The sequence below is a fragment of the Rutidosis leptorrhynchoides genome, unplaced genomic scaffold (genome assembly GCF_046630445.1).
Source record: "Rutidosis leptorrhynchoides isolate AG116_Rl617_1_P2 unplaced genomic scaffold, CSIRO_AGI_Rlap_v1 contig413, whole genome shotgun sequence".
Lineage (NCBI taxonomy): Eukaryota > Viridiplantae > Streptophyta > Magnoliopsida > Asterales > Asteraceae > Rutidosis > Rutidosis leptorrhynchoides.
Window position 1 is genome coordinate 37,426 of NW_027266646.1, and position 12,403 is coordinate 49,828.

Consider the following 12,403-nt stretch of genomic DNA (forward strand, 5'->3'; position numbering starts at 1 on the left):
AAGTATAGGACAAACAAAAAAGATTTGTACATGATTTTTATAGATCTTGAAAAGGCATATGATAGAGTCCCTCGAAACATTCTTTGGTGGGCTTTGGCCAAACACGGTGTCTCTAGTCAGTATATCACCCTCATTCAAGATATGTATGAGGGAGTACGGACTAGCGTGAGGACAAATGGAGGAGACACGTTAGATTTCCCAATCACCATAGGTGTGCATCAAGGCTCAGCTTTGAGCCCATATCTTTTCACGTTAGTGATGGATATATTGACTCGACACATCCATGACGATATACCATGGTGCATGTTGTTTGCAGATGACGTCGTCTTGATTGATAAGAGTAGAGAAGGAGTAAATGCAAAGTTAGAGTTATGGAGGGAGACCTTGGAGTCAAAAGGTTTCAGATTAAGTCGTAGTAAGACGGAGTATATGCATTGCGATTTCAGTGGACAAGGAAGGGGTCAGTCTAGTACCATTCAGTTGGGAGGAGAAGATGTACCTAGATGCGATAGATTTCGATATCTAGGATCTATCCTACAACAAGATGGAGAGATTGACAAGGATGTCACTCATCGCATACAAGCGGGATGGGCAAAATGGAGAAAAGCAACCGGTATCTTGTGTGATAGACATATCTCAAGTCGGCTCAAAGGGAAGTTCTATAGAACAACATTGAGACCTGCTATTCTATATGGGAGTGAATGTTGGCCGATAAAGAAACAACAAGAGCACAAGGTTAAGGTTGTAGAGATGCGGATGTTGAGATGGTCGAGTGAACTTACATTAAAAGATAAAGTCCGAAACGAGACTGTTAGGAGCAACCTTAAAGTTGCACCTATAGATGAGAAGATAAGACATGGTAGACTTAAGTGGTTCGGGCATGTGAGACGTAGACCTATAGATGCTCCGGTTAGGAAGTGTGAGGACATAGATATAGGAACAGAGAGGAGAGGGAGGGGGAGACCTAGACTCACGTGGGAGAGGGTAATTAGGAAGGATTTAGAGTTATTAGATATTTCAAAAGACTTAGTAGAGGAGAGAGGGGAGTGGAGGCGTAATATTCATGTAGCAGATGCTTTATAGATAGTATAGTTTAGTTAGGGATGATAGGTTTATTGCTAGGTTTATTTGTAGGGTATATATTTTAGTTATACGTTAGTGCTAGTTATATATGTCTTTATGTTTCATTAGATGATTTGTCTATATATATAGCATATTACATGTATTATATATGCTTCGGAACACGGCATGTGAGTTACACATAGCCCTTGTGCTTAAAAGTTGAGGATTCATATAGCCGACTTCACACGGTGGAATTGAGCCTTGTTAATGTTGTTGTCGTCGTCTACTATAGTATTCCGCTCTTTCAACTTTCTTCAATATTACAAAGATGTATCCATCATACAGACTGATTATAGTTAGAGATTAACAATCAATTCTTTGCTGAAAAATAATGCTATTTCTCATAATTTTTTAAGGTCAGGATTTGGCCATTTGGTTAATGTGCTTAACATGCTTTTATCTACATATTGCTTTATGTAATTTTTCAGTTGTGGGCACTAAAGTGTTCTGCTCTTTCATCGTCTTTAGTATTGTAGTCAAGAAATACAGATATACATAATACATGTCTCATACAAAAAACAAAGATATATTGGTTTACAACAAGTAAAAAACAAAGTTTTTTCATTTAAAAAAAAAAAAAAGACATACAATTCACTGTTATTATTGTACCTTATAAATTGTCCACACCAGCTTTTGATTTTGAATGCAACAATAGATGAAAGCATTGAGTCAGATTGACTAATCTATAGATACTCAAGCTAGCTAAATACCACATAGTTTTAGTTACATCTAGCAACAAAATTGCAGCCCTGGATATTAAATTACACTGAAGGGATTACATATTAAAAAGAAGGTGACTACAATTGAATTAGTAGCATGGACATTTCTAAAAGACAATTTTAGTTCACGAGTCAGGCACTCATTCGACCTTCTTTTCAATCCCTCTATTTCAGCTCTGGATTCTCCCAACTCTTCATTTAATTCTTTTACAAATGCTAAACAACCATTACGAAGTGATCTCTTTTCTTGTCTTGCATTCCTCAATTGTTGCTTTAGCTCCTCTAATTCATTATTCAGGGTTAATTGCGCCTGATACATTTGACGAGCAAGCATTGTCATCCAAGACAGCGGTGGCATCATCAAAATGCGTAGAAACTACTTAACTGAAGGTATATTGAAGGGAAAAACACTTTACCTATTAGAAGAAGTAAAATTAACATCAAAATACAGAAGAACTCCTTAGCTAAAGCTCAATCCTTTTTAGGACACAAAACATATGCGTATGAATCGGTTGATCGTCTCTTTAGAGAAACAAGTCATAAGCTTTAAAATAGTCACTTTCAAAATATATCACGATCACTGAAACAAACTATCAAACGTAATATAGAGTATAGACTTTTCACTTCTGCTATAATTTCTCCAGAGACGGATTGTAAATATTAGTATCAAACATGAAACAAACGACCAGAATTTGATTAGAAGGCATAAAACTTTGCCTAACAATATTTCTTTAAACTATACAACTGGGCCTAATACTGTCACAAGCTCGCAACTTGTCGCGGTCCTTACACTAGTGGCTTTTATATAGTGGAGAGAAACGGCAACATTTTGGCGCGTAGATTCTAAACTACTTCTAGGGTACGCTACCCGGCCACAATAAAGATATTTAAGTTTCAGATCCCTGCATTACGTAAAAATACGTCCGAAGGTCCTTATCTCATAAAAAGAAGGTCAAGGCTCCCTGTCTTTTTTGAGAATTATCTAACGTACTGAAAAATGTTGAATAGAATCAAAACCATGTTGAGCAAATTAACAATACGACTTGGTACAAATTTAGATCTGATTCAAAACTCAAAAGTTCATAATTTTAGGTGGAGGGTGCCAACGACCCTCGTACTCGAGAGGATCAGGGTTCTAGCTGTGGTGACGACTAGGCTACTAATCAAAGAGCTAGTCTTTATTTGTCGCACATGTTTTTTTTTCTTTTGTCGTTCCCTAAGGCCAAAGGGACTCAAAACTTCAACCTCTTGAAGAAGAAAGAGATGCATAAACCATCACTTGGTTGGCTATGTCACACATGAATCATGATTAATTAACCACTTGAAACTATATATTTATATCAAATAAGCATTAATCAAAATTTGTGATTTACATATATTGCATGCTCTGAAAAAAATAAATAGTCACAATTTTAAGTATAACAATTGAGAAGTGATCATATGCCTGGCTTTAAATTGGGTTCTTATGCTGATCTTGGCATAGTAACTGAGATTTTACACCAAGAGATCAAATCCTAGCTACCTTATTGTAACATCACCAATGAAATGAAGTTGAAATAAATCCCTTCTTATACTATATCAAGCTGAATATTGTATTCAAAATTGAAATTCAATTGTAATCAAATTTGACTAAATCGAACTGTGCTTGTTTTGTTGAAACAGCGGCCAATTGTTTCGCAAAAACTTTTTAAAGTGTTTGAAGTTAATTAAGTATTCACATGCTGCTACAAGAGGAGAAGAAGATATATAACAAAACCAAGTTTTGGTTGCAAACGAAATTTAATACTTAAAATCTAAATCGAGTGAAATGAACGAAAGCCCTAAAAAGAAATTGAGAAGAAAAAGACCCCAGCTCACATATCTACAAGAACCATATCAGTAAAAGAATACCTACGGCCAAGCAAGCAAAATTGTAATGCTTCAATTTTTATAAAAGCACCGCCATTATTTGAATTTCCTATCAAAAATTGATATGATCATTGAATAGCTAGCTGATCGATCTAGTAGAAATGTACCTGTTTTATATTCAAAAAAAAAAACAATTACACTTGAGCACTCATGGATACAGAGATTTTTTTTTTTTGTCAAATAAAGCCATAATAAAAAAGAAAAATACTTACAAATTCATTCTGATAAATCGCCAATCCGATGTGGATCTCATCGAAAAAATAATCATTCATATATGTTCCGATAAGTTAGCAATCGCTTCTTCACAATCAGTACGGAAAAAAGATCGATCATAAGGGTCAAGAGTCGTAGCACTAGAAATTAGAAATAAGTCAATCTGAAGACACAAATATTGAAAATGTCGCCGCCGTGTTTTACTCGATTCATGATAAATACTTATACAATGCAAGCTACTTTAGGGCTCCCGAATGAAGTAAATGGCATTTATGCCATTGTTTCTCCGATAGTTAGTCGGCGCAAATGTATGTTAGGGCACATAAGTCTCATACCATGGGCTTGGCCCAAAGTCAATTGTGGCAACCGATAGTTCTAACCATAAGAAATATCGGCCGCACCATTGTATAAAATGCAATAAAAGTTGTCGGTTATATTTTGAAAGTTGTTCTCATATAAACAAGCACAATGTGTCATTTCCGATTTGTATTTGGCGAAAAATAACGTGTTTCGATACATTGAAGTTTTGGCAATGGATGCAAGGCAGATGAAATTATTATATTACCAAATCAGAACTGCGTTATCGAATAGTATATATTTTGTTTTGTATTGATGCAAAGCATTAACTGTAGTGAAACGGTGTATGATTCAAGGAGATGATTCAAGGAGGCAGCGGGGATTCGACATCCCCTGAGGATAGGGTGTGGCTTATTCGGCGCTATATCATGATTCTTTCTCGAGCATAGGTGTTGCTCACAAAACGTGGCATGGGAGATATCTGTCGGCGGCGGAAATTGCAAAAATCTTATATACAATAGCGAGACTTTTAATTTTACATATGTTTCAATTGCAAATTTAATTATAATATAAAAGCAAATTTTATTGTCAAATCAACATTCGACAACATGACGTTTTATTAATAAATAGTAATTTGACACGTGTATTTTAGAATGTTAAGTTTAGTTGGGTTTCAAGTTATAATTTTAAGTCAATGATATATCTTTTTTTATTCTTATTAGGAAATAAAAACACAATAGAAACATATTCCCAATAAAATTATAATATACTATATTTTTTTAATTTTCTTATTTAACAAATTTTCCTAATTAAAATCTTATATTTTTTCCTATTCCTAATTAAAACGGGCACATATTCTTTTTTCTATTCAAACGGACATATTATTTAAAAAATTATTTCTAATCAAATTAAAATATATATTATTTTTTCAAATTTTTTTATTAAAGTATTATTCGTAATAAAAATCCGTTATAATTTTTTTTCTATTCCTAACTAAAATGGGTATATCTTATTTTTTTTAAACAATAAGAACAACTAAATTGATTAGATGTAATTATAAATTTTATAATGAAATCAAATATTGATATGTGACTTTTTCTTTTTGCTATGTTTATTATTTTTGAAAAACAAAATTAATTCTAAAATTAAAATAATTTTCTTTTGATATAATATTTGAATATATTTAATAATATTTAATATAAATAATTATTATATAATTTTTTTATGATATATCTAAATTATTATTTTTTAATGGTACGGATTTTCCGTCCAACGGACAGGCCCACTTGTAATTACCAAAAAGAACAAGACATCCTTAACTATTGCTGGTCTAATTTTTGAGGTGAAAAGATTCGATTTGGTTCGACAAATCGAGATAACTCAACTGGTTTGAAGAGAAAGGGATAATAGCGCCATTGTTTTGGTTTTAGTTGAACTTGGCCGGCGTACACCATTGTCAGCCTCTTGAATTACAGGCTATACCCAAAGACTAAACCACAAGTTTCAAAATACAGTGTCTGCAAATCTTCATTGAAGCTGATAGGCTTTGGCTCAAACTCCTCTGCAAGGAGTATATTCTTATCATCAATAGCTATATATAGCCCAATCCTCGGCTCAAATGAAATAATCAGTAATTTTCCAGGTGGTGTGGTTATCCTGAAGAACACATATAGTAACTTGTCTTTTCAAGGAATAACAGCTCCAAATCTTTCCTTGAGGCGTGCCCCACACGAAAGCTAATACACCATCAATAACATTATTCATATGCAGACTTGCCAAAGTCTTGAACATTTCCTTCTTTATGTCATAAACCATTAAATAACCTCTGCTCGGAAAATTCATCTTCCATTCGCCCGAAACAAAGCAAATATTATGATCTTTATAGTTATTATTAGGACTAGAAAGAATGATAGATTTGATGAAAGTACATAACTAAATCTATTGTTTTTTAATGATATTATTGTAGCAACTAAACGAGTTGTGGTTTTGTGAGTAGACCATAGAATCTGAAAGCCTTTCAACTCCTCATGATAGATAAACCCTAGAAATTGATCCTTCCGAACAAGTACCGAATAAGGGGCCCACATACATTGGTTCGTCAAAGGGCTGTACACCATGAATCTCGAATAAGTTGAAGGATCAAGATTCTGACCATATAGAAGCAATCCATTGCTCGAAGCAATCAATGTGAGGCCAACAAAATTCCGATGATCTAGAAGAGACTCTGATGGAATACTCCCCTGTTTCACAAGATCATCATCATGGAAACATATTAAATTTGTTTCTTCTTCTTCTTTTACTGATGAAGCAATTACTAAACCGTACGACGACGTCTGCAGAGTAAAAGCACGTAATTCTGTAATCGAATTCCGCCATTGTTTCGACACAAGCTTCACTCTTGTCCTAGCTTTCAAGGGAATTATACGAGAGAGAATGTCTTGTATAAGATCTGTTCCCAAATCGCCAAACTCTGTTCTTTTTCGATGAACCAATTCTCCATCCTCCATCTTCATCTTTCTCTTTACAAAATCTCCAGACTTCATTCTTGTAAAAAACAAACTAGGTTTATAGGATTTTCGATGAACTCGTGGAGGCTGAGTTAACTAGGTTTCGGAGTAAAACTCTAACTTCGTCCCTATGGTTTGCTTTACGTGTTTTAACTACCTCTATCGTTATTTTTTGTGTTCCTTATACCCTCGCCGTTATCATTTCTCGCATATGTGGCGTATTTAACAAATTAGAAAACGCCACGTCGCATCCCACTCATATACATTTAACAGAAGTTTCAAACCGGTCATTTTTTTATGGTGGGCTTTTAATTCCAACAAAAAAAACAGAATTGTCGAACGACACTTGAATTCAAAAGACTACCAAAACAAGTTGCTAAGAAAAACTACAAGGATAGAAAGCTCTCTCGGACAATAGCGTCGGCAATATATTCTTGGCCACGGCTCAGCACACTCCTAAGGATTGACAATTACTGCAACATTTGTCTGACCACTCCTTTCATCTAATTGTTTGAGAATTCATGACATGAATCATCAAATATCTAGGTCCATTAAATTGTAAGCATGTATATAGGTTAGTCATCAAACTTGGGCAGAGGGTTTAGTGCAGCATGCACGTTCGACCGCTACACTAAGTTGATTTTGGAGAACAATAATCGAGGACGGAAATATTTATCATTGTGATTTTCTTTGGTGGGCCGGGAACAACGAAAAATTGTATAAAGCGTTCAGTACTGCCGATCGGAAAATGAGAATTTGTAGTTGCTGCTTAGATTTCAAGTATGCCAGGTTGTGGCACATCAGAAACCTTGCTTTTCAATGAAGTTTTGGTTCCAAAAGCAACCGCTTTCAAACCCACCGATAATTGTAAATTCTAGTCTTGTTAATCTCTTTTAGTGAGTTGTACGCTTTACAAGCGTATTGAGCGTTTTGAGTGAGTTGTGGGCATGTTGAGTGCTTTGAGCAAGTTACAGGCTTGTTGAGCGTTTTGAAAAAGATCGTGATTCATCATCTCGTCTCTTGCAAGTGCATTATTTATCCCATCTTCCTAGCCAGCCCAAAACCAAATATCACATCCACATTCATGTTGGGATAAAATTTTCTTCATAACAAATCATTTTTTAAATATAAATTAATCCATTTTGAATTATATGAAACTTAAGAAATTTAGTGAAAATCAAACCGAATTAACACTCTGCTTTATCGATATGAATTAGCTTGAATTTTAAAACTCCAAAACCAAACCATAATTAATTTAATTTAGATTGGTTTCTACATTGAACCAAACCGAACCAAATTAACGCCCCCACTACTTGGTTCAAGAATAGCTCGGAAAATAAAAACCAAAGGCAACAAAGAGATGAAGGGCCATCCTCTCTAAAGGACATTCTCGGACGTGACTTTGAGAAGAAGAAAATGCTTCCTGGTTTCCACGAGAATTTTCCTAAGTTTGGTGTGAAGATGAAGGATGAAAAAGGGCCAAGGAAAAAGGAGAAGGACCTAGGAATGACTATGAGAAAGATCAAGGACCAACCCATCACTCTATCCTGGAGGCTGATCGGTTTAAGCATCAACTGATTCAGAATAAATTCTTGTCATGTCAACATATTTTCAGCCGCCCACCTTGTGATCTTTTGGGCTTACTTTGATGTTTTAAAGACTACTTGCATTTCTGTTTTAGTGTTTTAAGTGTAATCATTAAGACTTATAACGGTTGAGAAGGAGGTTTTAAATGAGTCATAATATCTGACCTCCTCCTCTTTATATGTTTGTAATGATTGGAATAAGAAGGGTGTTGTACTTTTGTGAACAGTGGTGGACGCAGGTGAACATATTTGATGCTTCTCGGAAACGAAATTTTCGGGATTACTAACTTTGTTTTAAGGGAGATTAATTAACGTTTGGACCGGATATATTGTTTCCGTTTTAACCTTGGACCGGAAACATTGTTTCCGATTTAAGTTTTTTTTTTAAAATTTTTCTTAGACCGGAATCCAACAATCCGGTCTTAGTGTTATACTGTGTTTGGATGAGTTTACTCGATACAAGTCACTAATTAATTGCTAAATTATTTTATTTATTTTTTTAATTTTTCTTTGACCGGAATCCGGTTTTAAGTTTTTTTTTAAAAAAAAAATTTCTTTAACCGGAATCCAACAATCCGGTCTTAGTCCTTACACCGTAATCTTCGTTTCCGGTCTATGATTTAAGTTAATTACACCATAATCTTCGTAAAACCGGAAATGAAATTTCCGGTAATACTACCTCTGTTCACCTCTCCTACAATTTGTATTAAAATGTCTAGCTTCTTTAAAGGAGAAATACATTTATAATTTTCTAGGAATAAGAAGTTCAGATTTTTGAGAGTTAAAACGTGGGGAAAGGAATTCCTAGTTGTGAGAACAAATTAAAAGAAATCTGAGGTCGTAAATTGCTGAAATTTACAAATCCTCCCGTCACTCTAGTTTTTCCGTTACTTTCCTAGACAGTTAGATTGCAATACCAATAGTTAGAGTTTCGTTCATCAAAAAATTCTCAAGTTTGTCTCAATGGAAATAAGAGTCGACGAGCTTCAATTAGAGCACAAAATTGATTATTTTCCGATTTATATATCGATCGGAATTGCTGTTGCAAAGGAAGCTATTTTCCTGACGGAAAACTAATTTCTCCGGTTTGACCTCTTCTCATTAAATCCTCTATAATTCATTCATTTTAATTCTGATTGGAGTGATTCAACAACCAAAATAAACTATACATCTTAAGGTATAGTTTTCTTTTGGGTTTCACTCAATTCCGATCCAAACTGAGCCCGTGATCGTCGTCCAAAGTCGAGGTTGTTTTCTGACGATTTCAATCTTTTTCGGAGTTGATAATTTCTCGATTTGTTTATGTAACGACAAGAATCGGTTCAGTCGTGGTTCGATTCGGTTCGTTCGGTTTGTCATTCTTGACTCGATTTATTACAGCAATTAGAAGATCAATTCGGTTTGCTAGAAGTCTACTCCTACCCGAATTGTTATCAACTTTGCCCTGATTAAATCTATCCAAATACAAGTAAGATATCTATTATATCTTCTTAAGTATTTGAAACTAATTTGGAAGTAGAGATATCTTTGTGATAGAGATTTGATTCAATTGAAGAACTCCATCACGAGTGAAACTCTATCTCTGTGTCTATATAAAAAAGTACTTGGCTGGAAAAACTTCTTAACACTGTTCACCCAAACACTGTTCACGCGAGCGATCTACTATTCACGAAAATACTGTTCACGCAGTTAATATTCAGAGTTGATTCGAGATATTCTTAAATCTTCTTGCTTAGAGTTTCATAGGGCTGTCAAATCTACACTTATCTTTCTATTCTATAAAAACTCATATAAAAGTGTAAACCGCTACTATAATCTGGGGATTGGTAATAGTACCTACTACTAGAGCATCGATAAGCAGAGAGTTAATCTTCTTTAAAAAAATATCCTACAGTCGGGATTTGGTTATAATAGACTCTACTTAGGCTTTGGATGTAGGTGTAGTTAGTTGCGGGCTAGCTAGGGAAATTCCTATTACTATCGGTCGAAAGAGTATAGTTTGTTTTACTAGAGGTTGGGAAAGCAGTGTAGGTGGTGTAGTCAGTTGAGGACTGGCTAAGGGAAAGTACAGGCTATATGTATAACCTCGGGAATAGTAAAACAGTTTTGGGACAAGGTCTCGTGGATGTAGGAGTTATTCTGACTTCAAACCACGTAAAAATATCGCGTGTCGTTTGCTTTCTTTACTTGCTCTGTAGTTAATTATTTTTGCCCATTATTAAAGTAGTGGTTGTTAAAGTAGTCGATGATTAAGTAGCATGTATTAGAGTACACCATACTACAACAATCGAAGTTTGAACAATTGAATTAACTGTACGATTGAGAATTCTATAATTATGATGGCCTAGGGTTTTCAGTTTACAACGATTTAAGTCTCGCTACTCCAAATCATCATCACTCTTTTTCTTCCCAGCATATCCAACGTTAAATTTCTAAGCAGTGCGGAGCTGAGATTGACGAGATCGAAGTGATTAGAGATGGCGATCATCTTACTTTCATTAGCGACATTGCAACATAAGAGACTTGCATCCCAAGTTTCATGGAGAATGAGAATTTGTAGTTGTTGCTTAGATTTCAAGCATGTTAGTTTCTTTTTTGTCTGCTTTTCGGGTGGGTCTAAATCCACTCTTCATTAGTCTAAATACACTATATTTAATGTTAAGGGTCATGTTTACCCTCCTATTAAATCTCACGTTATCCGAGCAAATTGCAGTTACTTCTCCTTTTAATACCCAAAGCGTCATCTTCGTCCAGCATCGATTAATTTTCATATTTTTCCTATTGACATAGGTTTATGCAACAAACATCTTGTTTAGACACGATTTCTTGATTCCAGGTTTGGGTTCACCATAGCTTTCATCTTTTGAAGTAGAAGTGTTGAGTGTGAACGCGATTTCTTGTTTCGTAATAACTGTCTAATCGTTCATCCGGAATCCATCTTTTCATAACACTGTATGAGTTTATATCTGGGTTTGAATTAGCTGTTTGGGTACGTTTTTAAACGTGAGAGTGAAATGGAAGGAGGGTAAACATGACACTTAACATTAAATAGAGTATATTTAGACGAATGAGTTGTGAACTTAGACCCACCCTTTTTTCACTTTAGGTTCCTTCTTTTCCGTACAGTTTCTTCGGAAAGAATCTACATACATATTGTCCCACTAAATTCCTAATTTAGGAGTACGCAAAATATGAAACCAGTGAAAGAAATAATGCGAAAACAGAAAACAAATTTAGTTATTAAAAGTAGTTAATTGCAAAAAATAAATAAATGGTACTCTTTTCGGTCTATTTTCGAGTGTCTCGTAATGAAATTTGTTTTTGTCCACTTCAAGTGTCTCTTTATGAATTTCGTGTATATTTGAACTATTTTTTTTACTATTATCCCTGCATTTATTTCAATTAATATACTCTTTTAAATAAATATTTATGATTTTTGAATATTAAATTATGGACAGACAAATAATTTTTTCTATCATTAATTGTTTTCTTAAGATTCACAATTTTCATTACGAGATACTTGAAATTATGGGACTGGAAGGAGTAGTAAAAAGAAGATGACTCCTTAAATATTACACCCTCCGTCCATAAATAAATCAATACAGCTCAACTGGTTTGAAGAGAAAAGGATAATAGCGCCATCGTTTTGGTTTTAGTTGAACTTGCCTGGCGTACACCATTGTCAGCCTCTTGAATTCAAAGCTATACCCAAAGACTAAACCACAAGTTTCAAAATACAGTGTCTGCAAATCTTCATTGAAGCTGATAGGCTTTGGCTCAAACTCCTCTGCAAGGAGTATACTTTTATCATCAATAGCTATAGCCCAATCTTCGGCTCGTATGAAATAATCAGTAACTTTCCAGGTAGTGAGGTCATCCTGAAGAACACATATAGTAACTTGTCTTTTCAAGGAATAACAGCTCCAAATCTTTCCCTGAGACGTGCCCCACAAGAAAGCTAATACACCATCATCATCATTATTCATATGCAGCCTAGCCAAAGTATGGAACTTTTTCCTCTTTATGTCATAAACCATTAAAAAACCTCTGC